This window comes from Herpailurus yagouaroundi, unplaced genomic scaffold (genome assembly GCF_014898765.1).
Source record: "Herpailurus yagouaroundi ecotype Mexico unplaced genomic scaffold, PumYag 207, whole genome shotgun sequence".
Classification (NCBI taxonomy): Eukaryota; Metazoa; Chordata; class Mammalia; order Carnivora; family Felidae; genus Herpailurus; species Herpailurus yagouaroundi.
Window position 1 is genome coordinate 18066 of NW_024412438.1, and position 15825 is coordinate 33890.

General features: G+C 47.8%; 1 non-coding gene across 1 annotated transcript; it reads left to right on the forward strand.

Moving 5' to 3' along the window:
* The first annotated feature begins 234 nt into the window (after positions 1 to 234).
* TRNAV-CAC (transfer RNA valine (anticodon CAC)) lies at positions 235 to 307 on the forward strand. The gene has a single exon. It is a non-coding gene; the product is annotated as a tRNA-Val (tRNA).
* Positions 308 to 15825: the final 15518 nt, after the last annotated feature.

Sequence of the window (15825 nt, forward strand, 5' to 3'; positions counted from 1 at the left end):
CCAAGTCCGTCACCTGTCCCTTCCCACCTGTAGTTACCGCACGTCGCCAGCGCGGCCAGCATCTGCGGGGCCCTGGCCCGCAGACTGCGACTCTCCACCCCGGCGACACCTGCGGGGGCCCGCTGGGCCGGGGGCTCCCCGGGGAGGCGCACTCGGGGTCACGGCGGCCGGCCGGCCAGCGGCTCCCAGCCGCAGAGCTCCAAGACGGATTTCCAAGGCACCCACTGCCGGCCGGTTTCCGTAGTGTAGTGGTTATCACGTTCGCCTCACACGCGAAAGGTCCCCGGTTCGAAACCGGGCGGAAACAACCGTACTTTTTTTTTTTTTATACAAACCCCCACCGCCGTCGGGAGTCCTGCGGAGGAGTCCGCCGAGCCCGCGGGGACACTACCGGCGCCGGGGAGCCGGGGGCGGCTGGGCAGGTGGCTCGGCCCCGCGCGGGTCAGCAGGCACCGCCGCAGCCCTTCGGCGCGCTCCGCTGCGGGGTCCTTTTCCGGCCGGGAAAGGGGGAGCGTTCTTGGCTGCTCAGTGAGCGAAGCCCCTCGGTTCCTTTGCGGACCCCCGAGGAGCAGGTTGTGCTTCAGACTCTGCTCGGTTCCGCCCCCTTCGGCTGGGGCCGCGGCGGTCGCACCTCCTGCGGACAATCTGCCAAAGCTGTGCGGGGACCCAGCCAGTGCTTGGCGACGGTCCGGCTCTCGGGTGCCGGGATCCAGGAGCCGGGCCCCCAGCCCAACCTGCCTTCACTGGGCTCCTGCCTTCACTGGGCTCCGTCCCCCGTGTCCGCTGCCCCCACCCCGCCGGTTCTCAGTCGACGACAGCGATCTCCTCCCTCCCTCTTCTCTGCCCCTCCCCACGGGGATCCTAAGGCCCTCGGTTCTCAACCAGGTGAAAACGAGACATTTTCTTCTCATTAAAGAGTTATGCTCGCAATCCAACCCCTTCCTCAGACACCTCACCAGAGAAGACAGAGGAGTAGCAAATGCTCACACGAAAAGGTGTTCGACGTGGTTAACCAGAGAAATGCAAATCAAAAACACGCTGGGATTTCACTAGACGCTGTTATTAACGCCTGCTGTATCAGGCTGTCCAGGATGCAGAGGAATCGATACACTCATACATGTTGGTATGAATGTAAAAGTCCACTTTGCAGTTTCTTTGAAAGTTAAACTGCTAAAATACGACTGAGCCATTCCAATCCTCGGTATTTACCAAGCAAAAAGAAAATAAATGCCCATATGAAGGCTTGTCTACAAATGTTCATAGCAGCTTTATCTGTAATAGCCAGAAACTGGAAACAACCCAAATGCCAATGAGCAGATGAAGGTAAATTGTGGTATCCCCATGCAAAAGAATACTCAAAAAGGAGTGAACTAGTGATACAACATGGACCTCAAAATAATTATGCCGAGTGAAAGCCCAACCAAAAAAGAGGGTTATAGGAGTCCATTTGTGTAAAATTCTAGAAAATGAAAACTATAATGACAGAAGCAGATCAGAGGTTGCTTGGGAAATGGGAGGATAGCAGGTGATAAGGATTAAAAGGGGGCCCAGAGGTGCCTAGGTGGCTCAGTTGATTAAGTTTCGGACTCTTGATTTCAGCTCAGGTCATGATCTCGCGGTTCATGGGTTCAGCCCTGCATCAGGCCCTGCACTGTTTGGAATTCTCTCTCTCCCTCTCTCTGCCCCTACCTCTCTCTCTCTCTCAAATGTATTTTGTGTATTTTTATTACTTTTTTAATGTGTATGTATTTCTTTCAATTTTATTTTCAGGTTTATTTATTTATTTTGAGAGAGGGAGAGGGAGCACATGAGCAGAGGAGGGGCAGAGAGAGGGGGAGAGAGAGAATCCCAAGCAGGCTCTGTACTGTCAGCACAGATCCCACCCAGGGCTCGATCTCACCAACTGCGAGATCATGACCTGAGCTGAAATCAAGAGTCCAAAGCTTAACTGATTGAGCCACGCATGAGCTCCAAAATAAATAAACTTTAAATACATAAATAAAAAGGAGCCCACAGAAATTTGAAGGGGGTGATGAATACACTCATTGTCTTGACTGTAGCAGATCTATATTGTGATTTTCATTGGCCATAGGCACCTGGACGTTTGTAGGCCACTTCCTTCATAAAAACTATTTTTTAAATATTAAAAACCTTTTGGGGTGCCTGGGTGGCTCAGTGGGTTGAGCATCTGACTTGATTTCGGCTCAGGTCCTGAGCTCCGTGCTGAGTATGGAGCCTGCTTAAGATACTCTCTCTGTCTCTCTGTTTCTCTCTCTCTCTCTCTCTCTGCCTCTCTCACCTGCTCATGCGGTCTCATTCTCTCTCTCTAAAATAAACAAAACAAAAACAAGGGGCACCTGGGTGGCTCAGTTGGTTGAGCATCCAACTTCAGCTCAGGTCATGATCTCACGGTTCCTGAGTTCCAGCCCCGCATCGGGCTTTGTGCTGACAGCTCGGAGCCTGGAGCCTGCTTCAGAGTCTGTGTCTCCCCCTCTCTCTGTCCCTCCAATGCTCATGCTCTCTCTCTCTCTCTCTCTCTCTCTCTCTCTCTCTCTCTGTCTCTCAATAATAAATAAACTTTAAAAAAAGTTTGTATGAAACAAAAATATATATTCACAACATTAAGTAGTTCTTGGGCGGACCTCAGGTACAGTGTTAATCTCAATTCATTGCCCTCTGTCCACATGGATGGGTACAAAACTCTTTATTTTTGTCTTAATCTTCTTTCCTTTATCCCTATTCCTTACTCCCACCCCCTCTAATGTGTTTGATATGTATCTTGGATTTGTATGTATCCTTGTAAAGTGTGCAGTTGATAGGTGTGTAACACTCAGCACTGTAACTTTAGGGTCTACCCACGTGGTTGTACGCACATTTAGTCCTTTGTTTCTAACTACTGTAAATACTTTTATAGTGAGCCCTCACCCATTTTACTTCCCCTCCCCCCATGATGGATACCAGGCTGTCACGTACTCCTTGCCAGGACAAACAATGCCATCATACATTCTTTATTAAATAAATATGTATAGAGCGCCTAAGTGCCAGGTACTGTTCTAACCCCTGGGGATTCGGTAATGACAACGAGAGACAAAAACAAATCCCTGCCTGCATGGAGTTTACGGTCCAGTGGGTGAGACAGACAATAACAAGATCAAATATATAGTATGCTCAGTGATAACAAATACTAAGAGGAAATAAAGAGGACAGCAGAATAGGAAAGGTCAGCGATATGCGTGTGTGTGGGGGGGGAGCATGGGAAGTTTTAGACAGCACGGCCAAGGAAGGGGTCCTGAGAATGTGACTTTTGAGTGAAAACCTACAAGAAGTGAGGAAACTAGCCCTGTAGATATCTGGGTGCCCAGCTTCCAGCAAGCGCAGCAGCAAGTGCAAAGGTCCTGTGGCAGGCGCTACTGTGTTCCGGAGATAGCAAAAAGACCCCTGTGACTGGATCAGCGTGAGCTAGGGGGCAGTAGAATTCCCCGTGAGACATATTAAGAAATTTGGCTTTTGCTTTGCAAGCTTGGGAAATGCATGTCCCTGCAATGCACAATAGGGCAGAGAATGGATATACGGCCATTGCGGCTGTACATGGCGAAACAGCAGCCAAACAGCAGCACGGAAGGAATAACTACAGCTCCCTCAGTGGCCCTGCTTTCTTCTCTATCCTGAGCCCAAAGTGGTCGACTGCTCTTCTTCACCCTTGTTCCAGACCAACTAACCTAGCATTCCTAGGCTACCCATTCCGCTAGCTGCTTTCTGAGTAGACGCCAGAAACCTGGGCCAGTGGGGGAGAAGGGCAAATTCCTCAGCGCTTTGTGCACCTTGAAATGAGTCCCTCCCTGTTGGTCAGAATATTTCAGGGCTTTATGGAGAGCACAAAGAATTAGTAGGGTGATAGGCCTGTGCTACCCAGACTGGTCAGCATCTTCCAAAGTCTGATCCTTGGTGGAATGCAGAAGGGAAATTCGGGGGGCAGGGACACAGACCTTCTTTGCGGGAGCAAACAAGTCCCCTCTCTGCAGAACCCAGGCTGCTGTCGCCCCAGGTCCGAGGAAAGTGTGATGAGCTTTCTGCGGAGTTTCAGGATAGAATCTGCGAGGCTTGCTTAGAAATAAGGAAATGGCTGGGTCGCGTGTGTTTTGGGCCTGAAATGGGTAGTCTGCAGGTCAGTATAGACAGTTAGTTAGGCTCTGACAGGACACCCGGAGGCCAGCAATAAAGAAGTCGCAGCCAGCTGTGGGAAAGTCAGAGGCCTGTCCGGGGAAACACTCCCCAGGAAGCCGGATCAAACCAGACAGGCCCAAGATGGCGGATGCCAAGACAGGAAACCCCTGACCAGATTACGAAGCAAAAGTGCAAAACCCTGTTTCCCACCTCAGGCAACACATATTCCATTCCCTAGTTAACAACAGTCAAAAAAAAAGATAATGAAACAACTGATGTGGGGAACAAAGGCAGAAAGAAATGCAGATAAATTAAATTTCCTTATAAAGGCTGGCAAAGTAGGTCATTCCTCCAGGAACTCCAAACTGTCTTAATGTTAATGTTTTGCTAGAGACAAAAACCACCTTAGCTGGACCCTCGCTGGGCCTCTTTAGCATATGAAAGTCCTTTTGGAAACTTACCTTGCCTTTCCCTCCTCCAACCCCCAAGGATAGAATCAACTGCCCCTGGGGAGCCTGGGTGGCTCAGTCGATTAAGCGGCCGACTTCAGCTCAGGTCGTGATCTCGCGGTCCGTGAGTTTGAGCCCCGCGTCGGGCTCTGTGCTGACAGCACAGAGCCTGGAGCCTGTTTCGGATTCTGTGTTGTGTCTCTCTCTCTCTGACCTTCCCCTGTTCACGCTCTGTCTCTCTCTGTCTCAAAAATAAATAAACGCTAAAAAAAAAAAATTAAAAAGAATCAACTGCCCCTTACAACCCCGGGGCAACTCTTTCTGCCCACAGGTCCTGGTCCTGTGCTTTAATATACCACTTTTTTTTGCACTGAAGACATCTCAAGAATTCTTTCTTGGCCATTGACTCCAAACCCCAACGTCTTCCACATCACAACCACCAAAGGCACGCGGCTCTCTCTCTCTTGAGCTTGGCCTCTCTCCAATCTCAAGAGTGTACTTTTCGCTTTAATAAACTTTCCAGCTTGTGTCACCCATCCGCTGTGCTGCGTGCATGTCCTTGACTTCATTTTCGTGGTGAACCAAGAACCTTCTGTCGTTGCCTAAATGGGGTGTCTGTCCGGTTGGATGGGGGCCCCCAATTGTGGGGTAATGATGGGCCGAAGCTGGTGGCATGAGAGGTGAAAGATTTCACCTGAGGCAGAACAAAGGAGATTTTTATTGAATCCACCACAGGGGAGTGGTGGGCAGGACAGCGGAGGAGACTCTGTCTGCAAAGAGAGTGGGAGGGGGGCTTCTTTTAAGCAGGGAAAGCGAGGGGCACCTGGGTGGCTCAGTTGGGTTGAGCATCTGACTTTTTTTTTTAATTTTTAAAAAACATTTATTTTTTGAGAGACAGAGTATGAGTGGTAGAGGGGCAGAAAGAGAGGGAGACACGGAATCCGAGGCAGGCTTCAGGCTCTGAGCTGTCAGCACAGAGCCCAACGTGGGGTTCAAACTCACGAACGCAAGATCATGGCCTGAGCCGACTTTGGATGCTTAACCGACTGAGCCACTCAGACGCCCCAAGCATCTGACCCTTCATTTCGGCTCAGGTCATGATCCCAGGGTTGTCGGATCAAGCCCGTGTCGGAGCTTGCTTGGGATCTCTCCCTCTGCCCCTGCCCTGCTCATGTGCACATGCTCTCTCTCTCTCTCTCTCTCTCTCTCTCTCTCTCTCTCTCTCAAAACAGTTATTTTTTAACATTTTTTTTTTACATTTATTTATTTTTTGAGAGACATAGAGAGACAGAGCACAAGTGGGGGAGGGGCAGAGATAGAAGGAGACACAGAATCCGAAGCAGGCTCCCGGCTTCGAGCTAGTCAGCCCAGAGCCCGACGCGGGGCTCGAACTCACAAACCGTGAGATCATGACCTGAGCCGAGTCGGACGCCCAACCGACTGAGCCACCCAGGTGCCCCCCAAAAGTTTTTTTAATGTTGGAAAAAAAAATAAGGGGGGGAAGTAAGGAGCTATGGCGACTTTTGGAATTTCCCCTTTTTTGGTAACAGTGCCTAGTTGTAAATAGTCCGTCCATTGGTTAGTTACAGCCTATGAATACTTTGAGGGGGTTATTTTGAAGTGGGTTGCCTGATGGGCCTGTTTGTATTCAGCTAAGTGCTAACTGTGGGCCCTTTCCATATTCCATTGCTCTAGCCTGTCTGCCTGAACGTGGCCTCCCGGGCAACAAGCATCACCACTACCTATTTGGTGAGGCCCCAGGGAACCCCCACTGATGCAAAAGCAGCCTCGGCTTTCAAAGAGGCCACGCTACACAGGCCAGTCGTTCTACTCAGTTTTGGTGCTTCAGGTAAGAGCCGCACACACTGCTGGGGGGATGGGCTCCACGTGGCTGAGTCAGGAGTCTCAGGCATCACCATCCTGCCCAACTCCAGTGAGAAGACTAAACAAACTTTTTCCCTTTGTTTAGGAACAGCCGGTGCATGGCAGAGGCCGGAAATGCATCTATAATTCCCATAGCTGGGACTCCTGCCTAAGTTGTCAAAAAGCTGAAAGCACGCACGTTAAAGCCCAACCATAGAATCTTGCATAGCGCCTCACTTTTGGACTCATTCAGGGGCTCCAAGTTATGTTAATTGAAAGACTCGGGTACAGAGCCATGTGTGTAATATGTGGTGTTTGGGGAAGGAAAAATGGAGGACACGTATGTAAGTGATGTGGAGAACAAGGCAAAAGAAACTAGAGATAAAATTAAATTTCCTTATACTTAAAGCCCATGGACAAACACTTGAGACAGGGAGAGTATAACATTCTTCGAGGAACTCCCCGTCTTTATGTTAATGCCTTGCTAAAGGGAAAAATCTTAGCTTGACCCTAGTCAGGCCTCCAGATTCCTGTAAATCTTCTCTAAGGTCGGAAAATCCTTTTGGAAACTTCATCTGGTCTTTACCCACCCCACCCCCAACTCCAAAGTATAAAAATCAATTGCCTTCACAATCCCGGGGCAGCTCTCTCTGCTCAGGGGTCCTGTCCCCCTGTTATAATAGAACCATAATAGACATTTTATTATGCCAATGTCTCAAGAATTCCTTCTGGGCTGTTGGCTCCTGAGCCCTCCTTCAAACCATATCATATGCATAGAGAAATATACACATGCGTAGATTATCTGTGCAGTACCTACAAGACCCTGGTAACTGGTTGCTTCTGAGAAAGGGAATGGGGAACTGAGGGCAGAGGTGGAAAGATTTACTTTTCCTTGCATGTACTTTAATGTTTGAACTTATTATTTTTTTAAAGCCATTGGTTTTTTAAAAAACTGGTTTGTCAAACCACATACAAGAGCAGATACACAACTACCAGAGTGGGCCTGTAAGAGACATCAGGGGGGCGTTCACCACGCAGTACCTGAAAAATACAGCTGAAAAAGAGGAGTCCGTGGAGTATTGAGTTTCAGATACCTACTGGACTCCTTGTTGAATGGCTTTAAGGTAGCATATAGTGAGTGAGAGGTAGAGTCCCAAGTATAACAGCTGATGCCTCAGGGCTCCATTTAAAAACAAAACGAAAACAAAAACCATTTTCCCCTTCGCACCAGGGAAGCCTATCCTATTTTTTTTTCCTTTGTGAAAACGGAGGCCAAGTTTTCTCTTAAGTGGTTCCGCACTCCCATGAACTTATTTTTATCACGTGAACATAGTATCTACCAAATGACAAACGTTCGTAAAAGAAAGGTCAGTGCAACCCGAATTGCGAGTACGGTAAAAAGACGGGCGGCATCATGTCAAATGAGCCAGGAAGAGGAAGAGCCAGGAAGAGTCAGGCAGAGGCGAGATTATGAGTACCTTTTCATTACAAAGACAAACGGGGCCACATTAACGCTTATTTCCCCAAAACTTATTCGTCACGTGGTGATTTCGCCTTCCTACTTCTGGGGGCGTCCGAGTTGCGCCTAATCCCTGACCCCTCTCCCCCAGGCTCAGGGCGGGTGCCCGCAGTGCGCCAGCCACACCCACGTGCCCAGGGACACGGAAGTGTCTTCTCCGGGACATTGACCCTGCACATCGGCCAACCTCGCCAGCCTCATCAAACATCCCGGGAATCCAAATCCCAGATGAGACGCTTGAGGTCCGAGAAAAGGTGAGCCAGCGTTCCCCGGGAGCCCGAGAACGCCCAACGACCGCGCCCACCGAGGTCTCCGCCCGCACGCCCCGCCCCCTGTCACGCCCGGCCCCGCCTCCTGCCCGCGGATGTCCCACCTCCCTAGCCTCCGGTCACGTCCGGCCCCGCCTTCCGCCGGCGGACGTCCCCGTTCCCCCGCCCCCGGTCACGTCCGGCCCCGCCTCCCGCTGGCGGACGTCAACGCTCCCCCAGTCCTCGTGTCACGTCCGGCTTCGCCCGCCTGTCTTCCGCGAAAGTCCCGGCTTCCGGGTCCGTGATCACGTCCAGCCCCGCCTCCCGCCCGCGGTCACGCCCGCGGACGCCCCCGCCCCCGCTCGTGTGTCCGCCCCGTCGGTCGGGAGGCTTCCCGCCTGCGAGGCTGAGTCACTACCAGAGGGTGGGGAAGGGCTGGTGTCGTTTCCCGGCAGTGCCGGTAACACGCCGCGGAAGGGAATCGGAGCAGAGCCGGGGTGTCGCGGGTGGGGTCATCCAAATCCGCCGCCCTTGTACCCAAGGCCAACACAGCTGAGGGCAGTAAGGTCCCAGAGGCCAGTCACAGGGACCTGAGGTTGCCTCCTTTTCTCTGCTACCATGGTAGTTCCACACTCACCTAGATGCCACCTTGAGTGGCATTAGGGAGTGTTCTAATGATCTGCTGTGTAACAAACCACTACAGGGTCAAGAGTTTGGAAGGAGTAGAAACAGCATTTGTCTGGTCCAAAATCTCTGGGGCTCCATCTGGGAAGACGGAGGCTTAGAGGTGACTTGCCAGGTCGGTGCTGGAATCATCCGGAGTCACTCCTCCATTGTGCTGGCTGTGGGCTAGGATCTCAGCAGGAACACCTACAGGCTGCCTCCCCATAGGGTCTCCCAGCTTCCACACATCAGGGTGTCTGGATGCCAAGAGAGAGGCTCCCGAGAGAACCAAGCAGCGGAGATCATCTTTTTTTAAAACTTAGTATCACTTCCACCTTAGCGATAGGCACCCCCAAATTCAAGAGGAGACTTGAATATACACTCCAGCCCTCAATGGGAGGAGTGTCCGCATCACATTTAAGAACAGCACGTGTTGTGGAATATCTTGTTACAGTCTTCATGAAAGATTTAAAGGAATGACGAGAGATCATTTTACCAAGAACGACTGAGTTAACCTCCACACACTGTTTTGGTTCCTTCTACATAACCACTTCAGAGTTTAGTGGCTTGAAATAATTCACCATTTCTCGTGGTTCTTTTGTTTGGCTGGGGCTTAGGCTGGGCTGTTCTGATGGGAGTTTGGCTTGAGCTGGAACGATCAAAATAGCCATTGGCCTCTCTCCACGATGGCCTTGATCTCTGGCAAGGTGACTGGACATGGAACTGACTTCCGAGAAGAAACGTTCCAACCAAAAGAGACAGAAGCTGCAGGTCTGTTAAGGTTTGCACCCCAGAAGCTACATGTTAGTGCTTCCATCCGGTTCTATTGGTCAGAACAGGTCAGAGGGCTAACCCCCATGCAAAGAGAGAGGAAGTAGACTCCATCCGTTGAAGGGTAATTGTCTAGGTCACATTGCAAAAGAGCTTTTGGGAGGGGAGATATTGATGTGGTCATCGTTGGGAACACAGTCACCACTACTGTGCAAAACAAGAAAAAACAGAGATATTTAATTGGGCGTTAAATTTTCCCCTATTTCTCCCCATCTTGTGGGACAGAGGCTTAGGAAAAAGATCAGTTGTAAATATGCCACTTTTTCTCCCCTGCATATTTGAGTATAAATAGTAAATGGGGGGGGGGGGCGCCTGGGTGGCTCGTTGGTTAAGCGTTCGACTTCAGCTCATGTCATGATCTCACGGTCTGTGAATTCGAGCCCTGCATCGGGTTCTGTGCTGACAGCTCAGAACCCGGAGCCTGCTTCAGATTCTGTGTCTCCCTCTCTCCCTCTGCCCCTCCCCCACTTGCACTCTTTGTCTCTGTCTCTCTCAAAAGTAAACATTTAAAAAAAATTTTTTAAGGAAATTGTGAGCCACTACATATGTCAAAATACTAGTATGCATTAGAAAGAGTCTTGGTCTTAAGAAATCAAACTGGATAACAAATTTGGATCAGGATGGGAAATAGATTAATTTTGGTTTTGATGCTAAAGCTTTTATACCTGCATCTATCCATCATTTCAGTACTTGCCGTGACTTAACAAACACCTTAAGGTGGACCAAAAGATCAGGTGAGACTTTGAAGCCTCATTCACTTGTTCTTCATTTCCTTTGCTCTCATCCTGGTTCAGTCTTCCACCATCCCTCACTTAAACTACCGCAGACCCTCCTAATGAGTGTCTGCACCCACAGCTGTCCTCTTCCAACCCATTCTCCATTGATGCATCTTTAAGATACATATTTAAACACTGAATCCTAAGAATATGCCTTTACTACAAAAAGAAATTTAAATAACTTTCTTGTTAGGGATTTTGCTGTAGTATTTTCAGATCCTTAACACTGGAAGGGAACGTACAGACCAACTCTTTCATTTCAGGGATGAGGCAAGTTAATCTCACAGAAGTTGAATAAGTTGCTTAGAAGTGTACCGCTCAGTAATTGGCCTAAGATGGAACATGAGTTCCTAATGTAGTGGTCTTTTTACTCACCCCATTACCTTTCAAGTAATGAGGGAATGCATGTTAATAACATCATATTTTTATAACCCTTATTGACACTTTTCAAGCCTTTATTGTTTTTATTTTTTTTTTTTAATTTTTTTTCAACGTTTACTTATTTTTGGGACAGAGAGAGACAGAGCATGAACGGGGGAGGGGCAGAGAGAGAGGGAGACACAGAATCAGAAACAGGCTCCAGGCTCTGAGCCATCAGCCCAGAGCCCGACGCGGGGCTCGAACTCACGGAGTGCGAGATCGTGACCTGGCTGAAGTCGGACGCTTAACCGACTGGGCCACCCAGGTGCCCCAAGCCTTTATTGTTTTTTAGAGAGAGAGACAGAGCATGAGAGGGGGAGGGGCAGAGAGAGTGGGGAGACACATAATGGGGAGCAGGCTCTAGGCTCTGAGCCATCAGCACAGAGCCCAATGCGCTGCTCAAACCCACAGACCGCGAAATCATGATCTGAGCCAAAGTCGGTCGCTTAACAGACTGAGCTACCCAGGCGTCCCTCAAGCCTTTACTTTTTTTTAATCTCATTTTATCTTTATACTGACCCTGTGAAGTCAGCAGGGCGGTGCTATTATTCTCAGTTGGTAAAACTAACACAAGGAGATACTGAGAGGCGTGGTGAGTTGTCTGAGGCTGTAACTAGCTGGTAATAGATTTGGGTCTAAGAATACCAGTCTTCAGGATACTCTTCCATGGCTTTTACATTTTTTCCTTTAAAAAAATACATATATATTGGGGCGCTTGGGTGGCGCAGTCGGTTAAGCGTCCGACTTCAGCCAGGTCACGATCTCGCGGTCCGTGAGTTCGAGCCCCGCGTCAGGCTCTGGGTGGATGGCTCAGAGCCTGGAGCCTGTTTCCGATTCTGTGTCTCCCTCTCTCTCTGCCCCTCCCCCGTTCATGCTCTGTCTCTCTCTGTCCCAAAAATAAATAAACGTTGAAAAAAAATTAAAAAAAAATACATATATAATTTTTACAAAAGTTAACATGTGCTTATTGTAACCAGTCAACACAGAAATGAATGATAAAACTTTCTTAAGAATAACAAAAACAGAGAAGCCACAAAGGAAAAGACATATTTAACTACCTTAAAAAAAATTAAGCCAGGGGTGCCTGGGTGGCTCAATCACTTAAGTGTCTGCTTTGGCCCAGGTCATGATCTCAGGGTTCGTGGGTTCAAGCATATCTATCATAAATAGAATTTAAAAACCCAAACAAACAAAAAAACCACTAAAAACATGCTCTGAGAAATAACCCAACACATATGACTAATAAAGAGTATCTCTAATACACATAGGGTACCAACAACTTGATAAGAAAAAGGAACAAAACAGGTCACCTGGGTGGCTCAGTCAGTTAAGCATCTCTTGATTTCGGCATCAGGTAGGTCATGATCTCACAGTTTGTGAGTTCGAGTCCCATGTTGGGATTCCCTGTTTGGGATTCTCTCTCCCCCTCTCTCTCTCTGTCCCTCCCTACACCCCTTGCAGGACTGCTATCGTGCTCTCTCACACACACTCTCTCAAAATAAACATTAAAAAAAAAAGGAAAAGAAAAATGAGCAAAGGATGGGAATAGGCAAACCATCAAAAAGGAACTCCGTGTAGCCAATAAACAATATGAAAAGGTGCTAGTAGTCAAGAAACCAGAAATCAAAAGAATACTGATAATGTCATTTTTCTCTCATCAGATTGATAAAAAGAGTGATAATATTCAGAAACTGAAAGGATGGAAGAAAAAGGCACTTTTGTATCTTGCTGGTGGGAACCTAAATTACTGTCTATTTTAAAAAGTAATCTGGCAATATATACTAAACATAGACACAACATATTCACAGTTGTCCAGATCCTCCACTTCTAAGAATCCAGCTTACTGAAATAAAACCGTAAGTACATAAGGTCAAGTGTACAAAGATGTTTGTGAAAACACTAGTAGCAAGAAAGTGGAAATATCTTAAATGCCCATCAACAGGGCAACGACTGAATAAATTACACTATGTCTCCACTACAGAATATTAGACAGCTATTTTTTTAATGTTTGTTTATTTTTGAGAGAGAGTGTGTGCGCAAGTGGGGAGGGGCAGAGAGAGGGGGGGCCAGAGAGAGAGGGGGCCAGAGGATCTGAAGCAGGCTCTGTGCTGACAGCAGAGAGCCCAACGCAGGGCTGGAACTCACAAGCCATGAGATCATGACCTGAGCCAAAACCAAGAGTCGGATGCTTAACCAACTGAGCCAACCGGTGCCTGACAGCTAATTTTTTTTTAAGTTTATTTATTTATTTTGAGAGAGAGAGTGAGAGAGAGAGAGAGAGCACAAGTCGAGGAGGAACAGAGAGAGGGAGAGAGAGAGAATCTCAAGAAGGGTCCGCACAGTCAGCACAGAGCTGGATGCGGGGCTCAAACTCACGAACCGTGAGATCATAACCCGAGGTAAAACCAAGAGTAGGACGATTAACCAACTGAGCCATCCAGGTACCCCTAGGCAGCTATTTAAAAGGATGTGACAAATCTATACATACTCATGTGGCTCTGTCTTACTGAGCAGCTGTGATTCCATTCAACTATTGAGCATCTGAACCTACTTCCTATGTTTGGGGGACTACCACCCACCTCTGCCTTAGAAGATACAGTTTTCTTCCCACCATAAAAGACTAGATATTCATTCTTCTAACTCCATTGTAGCTGGAAAACCTGCAGGTTAGAAGCAGGGGTCCCACATCTTGAATTGGAAACAGGGGAGGGAGAGCGGCATGGAAGGAATGCGTGAATGCATCCTGGTGAGGGTTAATGACAACAGGGGCAACTTCGTCCCGTTTCTAGAGGTGATAGTGACTCTAATAGCAGGCACCCAATGTCCAGAACCCAGGACTGACTGCACGATTTGCAGGGCCCAGTGCAAGATGAGAATGTGGGGCCCCTTGTTAAACAATTATTAGGAATTTCAAGATAGAAACAGCAGAGTATTCAACCAAAAGCATGGCCTTTCCAAGTGCAGGGCCACAGGCGATCGCACAGGTCATGTGTCCATGGAGCCAGCCGAGAGAGTACCAGTGAGTCACACGTGCAAGATGCGGTGGTTGTGCCCAGTGGCAGTGGCAGTTCAGGGTAGCCATTTTGCAGGACAATCGGGAATAACCTAAAATCTAATAATTTAAAATCTAATGCTCCTACTTTCCAGAAATTGTACGAACTACACAATGGCCTTTAATAAGCTACTTTTCTGCTGAATTAGCCAGATTTAGTTTTTCTTTCTTTCTTTCTTTCTTTCTTTCTTTCTTTCTTTCTTTCTTTCTTTCTTTTTAGATGTTTGTTTATTTATTTTGAGAGAGAGCAAGAGACCAGTGGGGGAGAGGCAGAGAGAGAGAGAGAGAGAGAGAGAGAGAAAGAGAGAGAGAGAGATAGAGAGAGAGAGAGAGAGAGAGAGAATCCCAAGCAGGCTCCACGCTCAGCACAGAGCCCATTGTGGAGCTTGATCTCCGAACCATGAGATCATGACCTGAGCTCAAATAGAGTCAGACGTTTAACCGACTGAGCCACTCAAGCACCCCAGTTTGTGTTTCTTTCATTAAAAAAAATTTTTTTAACCTTTATTTATTTTTGAGACAGAGAGAGACAGAGCATGAACGGGGGAGGGTCAGAGAGAGAGACACACAGAATCTGAAACAGGTTCCAGGCTCTGAGCTGTGAGCACAGAGCCCAACGCGGGGCTCGAACTCATGGACCACGACATCACGACCTGAACTGAAGTCGGACGCTTAACCGACTGAGCCACCCAGGCGCCCCATTTGTGTTTCTTTCGACTAAGGACTCTGTTATCTCAATGATATGTTAAATGAAGAAGGCAAGTTGCCGAGTAATGTATACAGTACAAGAAGACATAACAATTTGAAAGAATACATAACAAGCACTTCAGATTATTTAGTGCCAACCTGAAACCGTAAAACTCCCAAAAGAAAACTTCAGGTGGTAAACTCCTTACCATTAACCTTGGTGATAACTTCTTGGACCTGATCCCAAAACCAAACACAACAAAAGTAAAAAATAAGCAAGGTGGAAATACAGCGGACTAAAAAGCTTCATCCTTGCAAAGGAAATCATCAACAAAACGAAAAGGCAACCTAGTAAAGGGGAGAAAATATTTGCAAATCATACATCTGATAAGGGGTTAATATCCAAAATATGTAAAGAACTCATTCAACCCAATAGCAAAAAACCCAAACATTCCAATTAAAAAATGGGCAGAGGATCTAAGAATAGACTTTTTTTTCCAAAGAAGACATCCAGATGGCCCACAGTTACCTGAAAAGATGCTCAGCATCACTCATCATCAGAGAAATGCAAATCAAAATCACAATAAGATACCACGCTACACCTGTTAGAATGGCTGTCCTCAAGAAGACCAGAGATAACAAGTACTACTGAGGATATGGGGACAAGGAAACCCCCCTGCACTACTAGTGGGAATGTAAGTTGATGCAGCCACTGTGGAAAATGGTATGGAGGTTCCTCAAAAAATTGAAAATAGAACTGCCGTATCATCCAGCAATTTGCTTCTGGGTATCCAAAGAAAACAAAAACACTTAATTTGAAAAGATATATGGGCCTTCATGTTGATTGCAGTATTACTCAATAGCCAAGACATGAAAACAACCTAAGTCCCCATCGATGGATGAATGGATAAAGGTGAGTGAGTGTGTGTGTGTGTGTGTGTGTGTGTGTGTGTGTGTGTGTGTGTGATGGAATATTACTCAGCCATTAAAACAAATTAAATCTTGGGGTGCCTGGGTGGCTCAGTTGGTTGAGTGTCCGACCTAGGCTCAGGTCATGATCTCATGGTTAGTGAGTTCTAGCCCCACGCCAGGCTCTGTGCTGACAGCTCAGAGCCTGGAGCCTGCTTCAGATTCTGTGTCTCCCTCTCTCTCT